The 16,513-nt window shown below is 41.3% G+C and overlaps 1 long non-coding RNA gene across 1 annotated transcript in view; it reads left to right on the top strand.

The window, feature by feature from the left end:
- LOC140500385 (uncharacterized) overlaps window positions 1–16,513 on the top strand; it is a 46,401-nt gene that overhangs the window by 10,045 nt on the left and 19,843 nt on the right. The window contains exon 2 of the long non-coding RNA XR_011965715.1: window positions 5,090–5,360. This is a non-coding gene — a long non-coding RNA (uncharacterized lncRNA). The remainder of the gene's footprint in view (window positions 1–5,089; window positions 5,361–16,513) is intronic.

Below are 16,513 nucleotides of genomic sequence, written 5' to 3'. Positions count from 1 at the left end.
CTGTTTGTTCTCTGCCTTCCCACCCTTAGTAGTCATCCATGACTAAGCTTTTGCACTTTAGTTAGAGACAAGGAAGAACTTTTTGGTTTTTTTTTTTTTACCATCTGGGGAAACTGAACAGTGTGGGACTAAAGAGTCTCCATCCCTGGGAACTTCAGGAGTAAGGTTAGTGCTAGACCTCAATCTAGAACTTTGAGGTCTTCACAGCACTCTTGATAATCACCCTGTGAGGTAGCAGGACATATATCATTAGCTTTTTTCACAGAACACAGTCACCTATCTACTGAACTTAGGAGATGAGTTTGAAACGTGGGTCTTTTGATTCCAAGTCCAACATTCATTTCAAATCACCCGATGCCTCTCTTATATCCACCTATGCCCAGATACTCATTGATGTGAAGGTAGGTGATGTGCTTCTGCTGATCCACCCTCCTCCCTCCCACCATTCCTCCCCAGAAGGGGGATTGATGAGTCAGCCCCTGATTAGCTCCCTTCTGGTCCCAGCAGAATGACTGTTTAGCATTTCTCTCCATCCATTTAGGGGAAGCATGTCAGCTTTGGCTACAAGCCAACCCATCCAAGCAGGGAAGGTTGGATGGAGAGAGAAACCCAAGTAGGGAGACTCTGCTGAAGGAGAGATCAGAGCTTTCCCACTGAGCAATATGGGGACAGCAGCTGGGCAAGGATTGCTCTGATTGGAGGAGTGCGGAGGAGAGGGGGGGAGGGAGAAGGGATCAGGAACAGAAGTACAGCTCCTTTCTCTGGACATAGAGATTAAGAAGTCAATTAGGCAAATCCATTTCAACCTACAGTTCCTAAGTTTAGCTTTACGCTCAGTTCTGTGCTCTAACCGGAGTAGGACACAGGGAGGGAAAAGACATGACATGGCAGAAACAACAATGGATTTAGAGCTTTGATGCCAATCCTGGCTTTGACCCTTGCTTACTAAGACCCAGTCAACTTCTCTGAGTCTCAGTTTCTTCATCTATAAAATGGAAGAGTTGGACTAAATGCTCCCAATAGATCCTTCTAGCTCTGTCATTTCGTGATTTCACAGCCTCAGGTGATGCCCCTCAAGGCTTCACTGTCTAATGGGTGGTGGGGGAGAAAGTGTTGTAAGATAAGATATATGTGAAGGTCTCTGTACTTCAGGGCAGATCAAGGCTACTTGTATATTAGTCCTAACTCCGCACTAAAGGTCAATTGTAGGAGGCCAATGACTTAATCTCCTTCCATTCATTCAATGAACATTTATTAAGCACTAGCTGTATATAAGCTGCTCTTTCATCTCAGTTTTCTCTTTAACACTGAGCACAGGGTAAGCAGTGGGTTTAGAGGAGAGAGTCATTGCTTCAAGTGTGGTGGAGTCTTGAACAGAGAAGGCTTCCTGTGAGAGATGGCATTTAAGCTAAGCCTTGAAGGATGGTGAGCAGGAGATCCAGCATTTATCTTGTCAGCCAGTCAGGCAGCCAGTCAGTCAGCCATTCGAAAGCTACTTTCTAAGCCTTATTTTGTTCAGTGCCTATGTGCTTAGCCCTGAAGGGACAATTGGGGAGGAAGTGACTTACGCAGAGTAGGTGCTTTATAAATGCACATATTAAGTGAATGGAAGGTGGTCATCCTTGAGCTCTTGGCCTTGACACTTTAGTAGGGGATTGAGATACATATTCTTAGACAAGAACACCAAATCAAATGACTCTACAAACCAAGTGTGATAGTCATTAAGAGATAAAGTGCAGAGGAGGAACAATCCCTTCCGGCTGGGGGTGGGTGCAGTTTTCTGGAGGAATCTAGGAGGTACAGTGGATAAAATGCTGGACTTGGAGTAGAGAAGACCTGTTTTCAAATCCTGCCTAAACATCCTAAGGAAGTTGCAACATCCCTCAGTCTCCATTTCCTCATCCATAAAACAAGCATCATAATAGTGCCTCCCATGCCCCCCCCCATTTTATGAGGAATTAAATGAGGTCAGACATAGACACATATATGTATATATACATATGTCATCTCATTTGCTATATTCGTGTTTTGCAAATCTTAAAGCATTGTATGAATGTTAGTTATTATTGCTAGGATATGGCACCTTAGGAGTCGGATAGGTAGAGATGGGATGAACATGAAGGAGGGCATTCCAAGCAAAAAAAATCTAAAAGGAGATAAGAAAAAGCCATGGAATCAGAAAATCATAGGGTAGGTTCTGAGCCCCACAAGTTGTTAGACATGAGTGAAATTTGTATAAGAGGGGAGTGAGAGATAAAATTGGAAAAGTAGAGAGGGGGTTGCACTGTGGAAGCCCTTGAATGCCAACATAAGAAATGGTGACCTTATCCTATAGGACATAAGGAGGACTGAGATTGGAGCTAACAAAAAAAGCCAGATGGCTGGGATATTGACGGACCCAGAAATCACAAGGACCAGTTGAAAGAACTTGTAATGAGAATGAGCGACATCTCCAGATAAAGCAGTTCTGAACTTCCTGATACTCAGGGCTGCCCTAGAATAGAATGAGCTCAAGGTATCCTAGTCCATATTTATATGGCACTTTTACATATAATGTTTGATGGGATCTTCATAACAGTTCTGGGAGGTAGGCTGGGAAAACATTATTAACCTCATTTTACAGATGGTAAAACTGAGGCTCAGAGACGCCCTGTCACTTGCCTAAAGTTGTATTATATGTGATAAAGAAGGAATGAAAGGAGATTGTTAAGTGTCCCACCTACATTTTGTGCCTCCCAGGCCTGGTTCCTAAAACAAGTGGGAATAGCAGAGAGGGGATTGCTTTAGGAAATCCCTGTCAAGGGTGTCTGTGGCAGCTTTTCTGTTTGCTGAAGGAGGATGAACTGATAGCTAACAGGAGCTAATTACTGCTAATTACGCACACCCCCAGCATCAGAGCACAGACTGCATTTGGTTGTGGGGGGAAGAAAAGAACTCATTGGAAGATGGGTTATTGAGTTCAAATCTGGTCTCTGTCAGTATACTAGCTGTGTGACCATGGGCAAGTCTGGGCTTAAATTTCCTCCACTGCAACATGGAAAAATGATAGTAGATGACCTCTAAGTCCCTCCTAGCTTTAAATCCCTAGGATGCTAGATGGTGGTAGGGGTGCCCAGAACAACCCCAGGTAGGAATTCTAAAGCTGATGAATGCAAACTCATTTGGAAAGTCCTGGCCTTCTTGTCTGAACTGAGGCCTACCTGTACAGCTAAACCCACCCAAGGAAGAATTAGCTTCATTTTTTAAAGAGAAAACAGAAGGGAAATTCTCCAGTCTGCAAATTTTTCTTCCCTGCCTTTACCCTTTCCAATCCTCAGAGCCAAAAGGGGCCTCAGAGACCATCTAATACAGGGGTGGAGAACCTGTGGCCTTGGGGCCACACATGGACCTCTAGGTCCTCAAGTGGAGTCCTTTGAACAAATGGTGTTATCATTGTATTGTATAATGCAGTGATGATAATAATAATAATAATAATTAACTATAATAATCACTATTATATTATAATTATAATACAATACGGAATAAACCTTAATAAAAGAATTTGGTTTGTAAAACTTAGACCCTGTCGAAAGACTGCACCTGAGGATCTAGAAGTCCACATGTGACCTCAAGGCCAGAATCTAATTTTCTCCCTTGACTTCTATTTTGTAAGATAAAGTGAGAAAACAGAAGCATACAGAGGAGAATGATCATAATGTTGGCAAAGGGCTTTTCACGTCAACTCATTTGATCCACCAAAAACCCTCTGAGGCAGGTACTATTATCATTCCCATTTTATAGATGAAGATTCTGAGACTGAGAAAGGACTGACTTATCAAGGGTCACATGACTAATGGGAATCTGAGGCAGGATTCCAACTCAGTTCCTCCTGACCCCAAGTCTAGCACTCTAACCGATAAGTGATCTAGCTGCCTACTTAAAGGGGCTAGCTCAGGGTTAAAGAGAGTCAGAGGCAGAGTTGGGATTAGAATCTAGAATGGAAAATAGTGTAAGATAAAACTGGAACCTCAGGCTACCACCAGGATATGAAGGCCATGGAAAATCAGAGGAGTTTTAGCCCATTAGATTGGAAGGTCCTTGAGGGGAGGGACTCTCTTTTGCCTCCTTTTGTAGTCCCAGTGCATCACAGTGCCTGGCACAGAGTAAGAACTTCATATATTGAATGATTGATTGATCTGTTGCACTTAATCCTGCAGGCAGTCAGGAGTCACACCAGTGTGGACTCAATCAGAGATATTTGGGAGGTTCATAAAACCATCTGTTCCAAACTGGAAGGGACCTTAGAAATCATCTGGTTCAACTCCCTACTTATAGATGAGGAAACTGAGGCAGAGAGAGGGAAAGGGACTACACATCCATCATCATACAGTTAATTTAAGTGACAGGGCAGGCACTTAACCCCATTTCTGATTTCAAACCCAGTGTTCTCTCCTCCATAACAGATTATATGCCAATGAACAACATGGCTACCTTCTTAAGGCTCTCCAGAGGGACAGGTTTCAGACCTTCTCTGAATACTTTGGTCCAAAATATGATTAAGAGTCCTTCCTATCATGGTGATATTTTTAAAAGGACTTCTTTTTTTTTATAAAAAGAGGTCTTTTCCATCTCTAATATTTTATTTTCTGTGTTCCAAGGTCCCTCAATCTCTAATATTCTATGTTCTGCATTTTAATATCTCTTCTAGCTCTCAATTTTGACGTTGTGAGACTCTAACATTCTATTTGTTCTCAGGTCCTTTCCAGATATAATAATAATAACATTTAGGCTGTGTGATCTCATGTACTATGTTACATTTTAAAGTTTTTTGCAGTTACTATAGTCCATGTTCTATACTGTATGTTCCAAGGTCTTCTCTATCTCTAACATTTAATATTCTATAATTTTGTTACCCTGATTATCCCAGAATTTTCTGACCCCCAACAGAGTCATTAGGGCAGATTACCAGTCCTAGGTTCATGGAAAGCCATGGACCTGGGATTGTTTTCCCACACTCTGTGGGATGAAATTAATGCCATAAGTCATGAGTTTAGTGAATTCCACCCTTGGAATTGTAACCCTAACCCCCATATCTTTTCTCTATTCTCAGCCTTAGCAAACAGGTATCAATCCTACCCTCTCTAGCTAAGCATCTCCAGAGTCCCACGAGATCTTTTCTTCCTTGCCTGAGGAATGATCAAACCCAGACTATCCAGGAGTCAGGCCAATGAAGATGGAGATGAAGACCCAGGGTCCAGCTGTGTCCTGCTCATAAACTATGAGACAACTTCACTGGCCATTTCCCAGAAAGAAGCATCTCTAACTCAACAGAGACCTCTCCAGGCCAACCATGTCAAAAGAGGATTGGATAATTGGATAAGGTAATGATAATGGGGATGAGGAAGACTCTAATGATTGAGAAGTCATGGAGTTACTGAAAGGGTGAAATAAAGGCCTAGGGATAACTCTTGCCTCTAACACTGGCTGATCATGTAGCTCTGTTGGAGTGACTTAAATGCCCCGAGCCTCAGTTTCCGCATATTTAAAATGGAGATAACACTATTCATAGCTCCCTCACTAGGCATTGTGGGCATTAAATGAGATAAGGTATGTAAAGGGCTTAGCAAATGGTTCAAGCATGTAAATATCAGATATTACTATGGTTGTGATGGTAAATGTTGATATTGACAGTGATGGTGATATTGATAAGAGTGATATTAGTATTGATACTTGTCATGGTAAGAGTAGTATCTACACCAAGAGTGATGACACTGGTGGTATCAGTTATATCAGTATGGACAGTGATAGGGATGCTGATGCTGATGGTGGGAATAATGGAGACAGTGATGGTGGTAATAGTGAGATCAACATTTTGGTGATAGTGGTGATGGTGGTAGTTGAAATGTGGTGGTGTTGGTGATGTTGGTAATAGTGACGATGATGACGGTGTTGGGGATTGTACTGATGGTGATAAGAACCTTCAGGGCCCTTTTCTAAGGGATCAGCAGAGTTCTAAATCCTTGGACACTTCCCCAAGGCCTCTGTCATTTCCTTCAATATCCCTTCACCCTGGTCCTGAGTAGCCTGATCCTGTGGGTGACTTAGAATCTCCTGTGACTCCATCCGTTTGACCTTTAAAATGAAGGGGCCCATCCCTCATCTCTCTCTCCCTGAGAATTCCATGATTAGTAAATCACAGGGAACCCCAGCGAGGTTTCTCTGGGGGTGGAAACAGCATCAGCTCCCTCTTTGGGGGCTGAGGACCAGTTAGCTCCCCGTATCTCCCAGCCTCATTCCATCTGTCTCACTGTGCAGTGCCAGGCAGGAATGCTGGCTCCAGGGATACCTTTCTCGGGTGGGAATGGGTCAGGAGACAGGCTCAGAGCTGACAGGTTCAGTTCCCAACTCTGTTCTAGATGCCAGGGAATATTCTAGATAGTCCCACCCTGTTCTACATCCCCATGGAAATTCTGAGACAGCTTCCCTTATTCCATGTCTTGGCCCACCCAACCCTCTCCACTTGGCCCTATTTTGATTGTATTTTAAAATAATTTCTAACACTCACTCCAGTGTGTGACTATGCCATGGTTACCAGGGCGCTTTCTCCATAAAAGGAGAAGGACTCAGAATAGTATCAGCAGTGACGTTTCCCCGGGCACTGATGCTGCTCCGGGGATATCCAATGAGGGGGGCCGGAACGAGCCGAGGGCACCTTGAGGACAGACAGGACTATCCCTTGGTGCTGGGGGCCCATCCCTGGTGATCTCCCTCCTATGACATGCAGTGCCTCAGGAATCTGATCTCCCCCACCCTCAATCCTTCCATGAATTAGGAGGGAAGGGAGAGGAAAGCAAGGGAGCCAATGTCACTGCCTGCATTCATTTCTTCTCCACCTCAAGGTCTGAATTTCCTTCTCACTCCATTTCTGTGCAAATCATAAAGATCCTCCTAGGCTCATCTTCTGATCTACCCCCTCAAATGACCTAGGGGCTTCAGGGTTTCAGAAAAGAAAGTCATTTCCGTCTGGGGTGGGGTGGGGATCAGGAAGAACTATATGAAGGAGGTGACATTGAATCTGGGCATTGAAAGAAGGATGAATTTTCTTATCTTAACATCTGCAAGTCACTGTTACATGGATGGATGGATGTATATCTAATATACACATATATGTATATTCTATATGTATACAAGGAGCTTCAAAAGTCAGCACAGTTTTAAGCTGTGAAAGCATAAAAGTTACACGCTATTAAAGCAAAATGTTATATATAGTTTTTCTCCCCTCCACTCCTCCTCACACACAATACAATGTAAGTCCCTTGAAGGGGCTGTTTTTTGGTGCATATATCTCTTGCACTTAGCCCAGCCTGATTTAAAAATAGTAGGTATTCCCTAAATCATTGGCAATCTAGAACGTGATTTAGAATAGCATAACTGACCAAAATATCGACTCTATGCTTTGAAGCAAAGATCCTGCTGCTAGACATATGTCCTAAGGAAGTCACTGATAGAAAGAAAAGTCCCACAGACTGTACAATGACCATGGTGGCACTTTTTTTGTGGGGGTAAAGAGTTGTAAACACAATAGATAATTATCTATTATCCTTTGAATAAAGACTTAACAAACCATGGTACCTGAGTGTAGCAGAATATAATTGAGCCTCAAGAAATGAATATATCTCCACCCCCAAAAAAGAGAAGCACAGCAAGACATGTGAATTGATGCAGTGACAGAAGCAGAACCAGGAAAACAATATGTAAACTCAATGATTACAATAATGCAAATGAAAAGAACAGGAAAAAATTAAACTGAACATTGTGCAATTATAATGATCAAGCATGTTTCCAAAGCAAAAAGGAGAAATGTACCTTCCTATAACCTTTATAGAGATAGGGGGTCATGAAGATGGAACATTGTATATATAATATATACCTAACATGGTTAGTGTGTTGTTTCTCTGTCTCTCCTTGTCTGTCTTTTCTCTCCATCTTTGTCTTTTTGTTCTCTGTCTCTGTCTCTCTGTCTTTCTGTCTGTGTATGTCTTTCTATGCTTCTATCTCTCTGTCTCTGTTTGCTGTCTGTCTCTATGTATTTTTTATTTTTGTTACAGGACATGGGATCTCTGGGGAAGGGAGGAAGAATATATTTGGAATGAAGGTGAGGTAAAAACAAAAGATACCAATAAGATGTAAATAACAAAATAAATGTGTGTTGGATTTAACTCAAATTAAATGTCAAGAGACAGAGACTGGAGGCAGGGAGAGGACATATTCCAAGCATAAGGAACAGAGTGAGCCAGGGGAGGGAGTTAGGAAAACAGAAGGAAAAGCAATTCAGAGAACAGAAAGCCAACTGGTTTGGGTAGACTGGAGAGTACCTAAGGTGGGGGTAGTGTGAGACAGAATTTGAAAGGTAAGTTGTATCACAGTTACTTGTGTACTCCAACGCACCTTCCTTCTCACCCAAATTAGACTATATGATCTTCACAAATAGGGTATGTATCAGATCTATATATCCCCAGCATCTAGCATAGCTATAATATAGCTAGCCTTTTCTATAGTGCCTCCTATGCACCAGGTGCTTTACAAATATTATCTCATATGATCTTTCCAACAATCGCTGGAAGGTGGGTGCTATTATTATCCCCCTTTTCTAGTTGAGGAAACTGAGGCAGACAGATTTTAAGTGACTTGGCCAGGGTCACACAACTATTACTCACTCAGTCTCAGTTTCCTCATCTGGAAAATGGGGATGATAATACAGCACTGACATCCCAGGGGTTGTTGGGAGGATTGAATGAAATAATTGTAAAGTACTTAGTCTATACTATATACACGGGAGCTATCACCATCACCTGAGGTTAGATTTGGATGCAGGTCTATCTTGACTCCAAGCACAGCCCTCAGTCCACTACACCACTTACCTGCTTCTAAGGCATAGTTAACCACAATAGTAATGATGACTCAGATTTCTGGTGGACTTTAAACTTTGCCAACCATTTTCCTCCACAACAACCCTTAGGGTGAACATGCAAATTATCCCCGTTTTACAGGCGAGACTACTAAGGCTCAGAGACATCAAGCGACTTCTTCAAGGTCACACAGCTAATGGAAATTAGAATACAAGTGTCCCTACAGCCCTCTTTCCACTTCACCATTATAAACACACACTTGGTATTGCTTGCATCAGATGAGAAGAAGTTTGCCAGAAAGAGGGAGGCATTGATCGCTAGAGGAGTTTGGCAGAGAAAGGATATGAGCTGAAATATGTAGAGGAAATGATGCTGAAGGTGTGTGCAGCCGAGACTGGAGGCAGGGGAGATGGGCCAGAAGAGTGTTACAATAGTCTAAGTTTGAAGTCATAAGAGCTGGGTTTGAATCCAGGCTATTCTATTTACAGCAATGTATGACTTTGGACAAGTCACTTAACCACATGGTGCCTCGGTTTCCTCAAGATCAGGTAGCTATGTCATGCAGTAAGTAGGTGGAGCAGAGCCTGAAGACAGAAGACCTCAGGTCAAATCTCTCTTTGTTTGCTATCTATGTGATCCTGGGCAAGCCACATGAACTCTTTCAGCCTTAGTTTCTTCCTCTATAACTTGGGGGTTTAACTCAGTGACTTCTAAGGTCCCTCCTAGTTTTCAGTCAACTATCTTATTAAGTGATTGGGGGTGAGGGGAGTTGCTTCTTGTAGCTCTACATCTCTGCCTCTTTCATCCATCCAGTTCTCTAATTCCAACCACCGAGAGGTGGCTTTCTCTGGGGCTACTTGAATCTAACATGGTCTGTTCCCTCCACTCTCATCTGTTCTCTCTGGGGGAGCTGGCATCTGAAAGCAGCAGTGAAGAGGGGGAGGAAGTGAGGGTCCTGAGTAATCCTCCTGCTGGCTCATCACCCCCTGAATCACCAGCAATAGCAGTGTGGGTACAGCTTCTCTCCTCTTGGTGGGAGGTCTAGGGAAAGGCATGGGAGGGGTTACTTCTCAACTCCCTGTGTTCTTTCTTTTATATAATAGGTCTCATTTCCATATCATCTAAGGGTTTATTAAATGCTTTCTTCACCAACAGCCCATTAGGTAGTTAGTGAAAGTAGATGAGAATTACAGTGTTTAGAGATGGAAGGGACTTTAAGATCACCTGGTCCAAACTCATCATCTTACAGATGAGGAAAATGAGGTCCAGAGATGACAAGTGACTTGTCCTAGGTAACATAGGAAATAAGTAACAAAGAGGGGATTGGAAACCAAATCCTTAGTCCTTTCCACTACAACACACTGTTTCTTGAGACAGCAAAGAGGGAATATGGCATAGTGAGAAAAGTACTGGATCTGGATTTGGAAGACCTGGGTTCAAAACCTCCTCAGACACTTACTGCCTTAGTGACAATGGGAAGGTTGTTTCACTGAACCTCAGTTTTCATATCTGTAAAATGGAGGCAATCACTTCTGTACTACTTACCACACAGGGGTGTTGTGAAGAAAGCTCTTTGCAAACCTGGAATACTATGACTATTAATAATAGCAAGTATTTATATAGCACTTTTTAGGTTTGCAAAGCACTTTAGTAACATTATCTCATGGTATCCTTATAACAAGGTTTTACAGATAAGGAAACTGAAGCAAACAGGCTTAAGTGACTTGCCCAGGGTCACACAGCTAGTAAGTGTCTGAGGCCAGATTTGAACTCAGGTCTTCTTGATTCCAAACACTACATTCTGTCCCGAGACACCTGGGTACCTCTGTTTAGTCTCTTGAAGATAAAATAAAAATAAAATAAAAATGAAAGCTGTAGTTATTAAAGAGAAAAGGGGAAAAATACCATTCGAAGTCTGACAATGGGAAAATAAGATTTGACAATATCATTATAATTATCATTATTGTTCTTATTATTTTCTTCATTTGGCAGGTATTTTTTTTAAGTGCCTACCACATGCAAGCTACTATGCTGGATTCTAGGGATGCTAAGACAAAACGAAAGCTTGGTGATGCCATAGTGCACAGAGTGCTGGGCTTGGAATCAGGGAGACTCATCTTCCTGAGTTCAAATCTAGCCTCTGATACTTACCAGCTGTGTGACCCTGGACAAGTCACTTAAGCCTGTTTGCCTCAGTTTCCCTATCTGTAAAATGAGCTGGAAAGGAAATAGCAAAATATTCCAGTATCTTTGCCAAGAAAACCCCGAATGGGATCACAAAGAGTCAGATATGACTGAAGTAATAAAACAACAGTCAAATACAACAACCCACCCAAATCTGCATCTGGTCTAGTGACATATTTGAGTCACCTTGCTCCAGGAACAGGAACAACTGTGTCTTTGCTGAGCTTCCAACCAAATGGTTCTGCATGGAGATTTAGAAGAATCCCCATTTCACAGATGGGGAAATTGAGGCACATTAACGAATAATAAGGATAGAGAATGGAACTGTGATTTCATTCATAAAAGAAACTCCCTCAACTCAAACATGTCAATGACTTCTCTGCAGTTTATACACTTAAAGAACTCGAAGGTGGGACTTGAATCTATACTACCTCCTAATGATGACAATATTGATAGCTCACAATTTTTTAATGTTCTAAGGTTTGTAAAGTGCTATATTTTAAATATCTAATACGATATCCACAACAATCCTGTGAAATGGGTAGTGTTATTATGCCCATTTTATAGATGAGGAAATTGAGTCTTCAATAGGTTATATGGCTTGCCCAGGGTCACAAAGCTAATAAGTGCCTGAGGGAGGATTCAAACTTCTTCATGACTATAAATTTGGTTCCCTATTCATTTATTCATTTTTGTGTAAATGAATATATATTTAGATAGATAGGTAGGTAGATAGATGATAGGTAGATAGATAGATAGATAGATAGATAGATAGATAGATAGATAGATAGACAGACAGACAGACAGACAGACAGACAGACAGACAGATAGATAGATAGATAGATAGATAGATAGATAGATAGATAGATAGATAGATAGATAGATAGATAGATAGATGATAGAGCAATTATACTCAGTTAGGAACTGAAGCTACAGAGACAAAATAAAGTGGACCTACCCTCAAGTATCTTATGTTCTATTGGGGAGGAGGAGGGAGATAACCAATGCCTAGGAAATTAACTACAAAATATAAATAGTCTTTTGGGAGTGGGGGGCAGTTGCACCTTGGGAGTTCAAGACAGGTTCCCTGTGGCAGATGAGCTAAGCTGTGAAGGAAACTGAGTTTTTTCAGGAGGCAACAGTGAAGAGACAATGCATTCCAAAACATGGGAAAGAATCTGTCCAAAGTCATGGAGACAAGGAATGGATTGATTATCACTTCATGGGAACAGCAAATATGCCAGTTCTGTTGGAATGTAAAGTGAATGAAAGAGAGTAATGTGTGACAGTCTGGAAAGGCAGACTGAAAGTACATTGTAAAGGGCTTTAAAAGCCAAGCTAAATAAACAAACAAGCAAATAAAAAAGCCAAGCAAAGAGCAAGAGATGGACACTGGAGCTTATCAATGAGGGCAGTGACACCACAAATCCATGCTTCTGGTGTATCAGGGTTACATGGAGAACAGAAGACAGTGCTGAGATGTCTGAATCGTACAGAACAATTAGGAGACCAGTGGTTAGCAGTGATAAAGATCTGAATGGGAAATGGCAATGGTTTAAGTGGGGAGAAGGGACAGATGCATAATCTCTTTTGGCTATGGAACTGACAAGTATTGGCAACTGATTGGATATGAGTAGAATGAAAGAGAATTGAGTATAATCCATCCCTTCCAGCAAGTTGCAAACATAGATGAATAGTGATCTTGACAGACAGGAATACTGGAAGAGGGTCAGGTTTGTGGAGAAAGATGAAGTCTTTTGGACATGTTCAGTTGGCGATGTTTATGAACATCCAGTTCAAACTATCCACTAGATGGTTGGCTATGTGGGTCTCAGGATGTATAGACCTTTGAGGAGAAGCCTGCATACAGGTGAAACTTTAAATCATAGGAGCTAAGTTCACCAATATTTCTATTCTATGTGTTCTCACAGAGAGTAAGTGACTTACCTACGATCATTCAATTAGTAAGCATCAGAGCCAAGACTTGAACTGGCTTGTTGACCCCAAATATAGCCTGCATTCCATTATACTCCTCTGTTTTATGGCTTAGGACCCAAGGATCAAGTGCTAAGCCTAGATCTAAGATCAAAGTAGAGGAAGGTCTCAATATTCATAGTAGCAGGTTAGATCTGGGAGAAAACTCAGACACCATTGAGTCTTACTTGAATCTGATTCAGAATCCTCTCTGCAACACCCCCACAAAGGGCCATCCAGGTCCTCCAACCTTTAAATGAAGACCTCCATTGATGAGGAGTTCATCACCTTCCGAGGCAGCCAATCCCAGAGTCAAAAAGTTATAATTGTTAATAGACTTTTCCTTATATCCACATAAAATGTGGGTTTTATTTCTTCAGTATCCCCCATTATTCCTAGTTGCGTCTCTTGAAGCCAAATAGAGTAAGTTAAATCTCTTTTTGATGTGATATTTGAAGACAGCAATCATGTCCCTCTCCCCTTCCCAGAACATCTCCCTTCCTCTCCCAATTGAAATGTCCCCAGTTTTCTTCAACCAATTCTCATATTTTGTTGTCCCCAGTACACTTAGCATCCTGACTCCCTTCCCAGATAGTTACCAACCTGTTAATGTGAAAATTAAAATATGGTATACCCCAAACTGAACATAACACTCCAGATTGGCCTGATGAAAGCACAGGACTGTAGGATGCTGTGTACTTTCTGTGCTAAGCTTCTTCCTCCATGTAGCGCAAGAATTTATTAGCTTTTTTGGATATCAAATCACACTTTTGCCTTTATATTGCATTTATAACTAATCATTAATTACAGTTAAATACTAATAATAGTAATAATAATTGCTAGCATATGCTTTAAAGCTTTTAGAGTTTTAAAACTTTACAAAATGTTTCATTCAGTTTTTGCAACAACCCTGGGAAGTAGGGTCTATTATTGTTACCATTTTATAACTGAAAAACTGAGGCAGAGAGAGGGTGACCTGCTCAGAGTCACCCAGCTATTCAATGTCTGAGGTTGGATTGAATTCAGATCTTCCTAATACCAGGTCCAGAGCTCTATCCACTGCTCCAAGTAAGTCCATCTTTAGGGCCCACCGTATTTGTAGGTTAAGGTGACTAGATGGCACGTTGGATAGAGTGCCAGGCCTGAAGTCAGGAAGAGGCATCTTCCTGAGTTCAAATCTGGCCCCAGATATTTACTAGTTGTGTAGCCCTGGACAAGTCACTTAAACCTGTTTGGCTCAGTTTTGTCATTTTTAAAATGAGCTGGAGAAGTAAATGGCAAATCATTCCATTATCTTTGTCAAGGAAACTCCAAATGGCATCATAGTCAGACACAATTGAAACGACCAAACAACAACATATTTGTAGGTATACTAGATACCTACCCATTGGATGGGATATAAGGATCTTCCCCATTTGCAAAATATTTCCACCTACCCTACCCCCATTTGGACCTGGTGCTCCCAGTTTCACCTTTAGTGTTTTGATTCTTGGGCTTTTGAATGAATCCTTCCAAGCTTCTGGCATAAAATTGGTAGGTAGGGAATGTGCAAGAACACATTCATGCACTTCTCAGTTACTGACACCTTAGCAGGAATAAGTTTGCCTTATCCCTTTCTTCCATAATAACACTAAGCAAGGCTGGGATGGCACTAGAGAATTTAGGTTATAATGGACATACAGGCAGAATTTATAGATAGATAGGACACTAGGAAAGGAAGTAGAGTCTCAGGTGAGGAAGTTTGTGTTAGACACAAACTTCACCTTCACCATTTTCCCATAGTTGTCTTACGTACATTTCCAACCTTTCTTATGTTATTTTAAACAGTTGGGGGGTACTGCTGACCATTTACTTGATCTTGTTGCATAATAAGGAAGAAATACGGTCAACCCAATACTTGCCAGTGGTTATGTTTTTCACTCAACATCAGTGGGTACTTGCAAGTACTTTCATGAAGGACTGTCATTTATTAAATTATTGATAGAGAAGAAGAAAGAGTCTGTCACCAGTTAAAATATTGATTGGTGCTTTTAGTTAAAAAGACCACATCATTCATTATGATCCTCCGTTCTATATTCCACATTAACTGTCATTGCAATTCCAAAGCAACCAGTATATAAATTCTGGTGCAGAATCTGAAATAGCATCTAAACTGTAGGGGTTTTTTGGTCTGTTTATTTATTTTTACCTATACTCTTACTAGCTTTTAGAGAATTGACTGCCTCATTTCCCTAGCCACTTCAATTTTTGCAGGTGGCAATATTAAAAAATCTAGTTAGCATGAGATTTTGGTGTTATGGGATTTATCCAATGTGATTTCTTATGGCATATTATTTTCTTTTCCAGACATTTTATGCTCCAGGCAAACTAGATTATTTATTGTATCTATTATTATGCACTGGAGCCTAGAGAAAGTTATGTTGCACCCCAAGAATTAAACACTAATAAGTGGAATTTCTTTTACAAAGATGAGCCAAGAGAGAGAGAAAAAAAGATTTTAGAGAGAGGATGTTTCATTAGATTCTATTACATGGAGGATAAACAATTTGCTTCTCTTGAATTTTCCCATCTCTGTGCTTATGCTAACTTTGATCCTAAGCCTGGAATGCCCTCCCTCTTCTTTTCCTCCTAAATTTCTACCCACCTGCTAAGGCCCAGCTGAAATGCCACTTTCTCAGGAAGCCTTCCCTGGTCTTCCTGGACACCAATAATCCCACCAGACCTTACACAGTACTTTATTTTCTCTTTAATGAATGTATCATATTGAGAGGCAGCTAAACAGTGTTTTAGATTGTATGCTGGACTTGGAGGCAGGAAGGATTGGGTTTAAACGCTGTCTCAGATACTAACTGTGCGACCACGAGCAGGTCACTTAATCTCTGTCTGGCCCAGTCTGCAAAATAAAGATGACTACAGCCTTTATATCATTGTTATTGGAAGGAATAAATGAGATACTATTTGAATGGATAGCACTGTGAAAAGAGCCTTGGACCTGGCATGAGAAAGACTTGAGTTGAAATTTGGCCTCAAATTCTTACCAGCTGAGTAATCCTAGCATCTTCATGCTGTAACCCTAGTCATCTTCTGTCTCAACTCTTACCTACCCCTTAGTCATTCAAAGGGCCTGGCCTCAGACAAATGGAGACCTGGGAAAGAACTAAGTTTAGAAGGGCCAATGCCACCCACTACATCCTGGGCCATCGCCAATCCTTTTGACCTTTGTCTTGCCACTGGACTTTGATGACTCTGGAGGACAAAGTGAGGCTGATGACTTTGTGCAACTCTGCCTCACTTATATCCAATTCATTTCCAAGTCAAGACATCGTCCTCCTGATGTCATTGGTCAATGAAATACAAACAGCAACTCAAGTCACAACCTCTGCCTCAATTTTTTGAAACTCCCAAGGTTGTTGTGAGGATAAGGTGTTTATAAAAATATTTTGAAAAATTTAAAGTGCTATGTAAAT

This window comes from Notamacropus eugenii, chromosome 4 (genome assembly GCF_028372415.1).
Source record: "Notamacropus eugenii isolate mMacEug1 chromosome 4, mMacEug1.pri_v2, whole genome shotgun sequence".
Taxonomy (NCBI): Eukaryota; Metazoa; Chordata; class Mammalia; order Diprotodontia; family Macropodidae; genus Notamacropus; species Notamacropus eugenii.
This window is presented reverse-complemented; position numbering and strand designations above follow the sequence as displayed.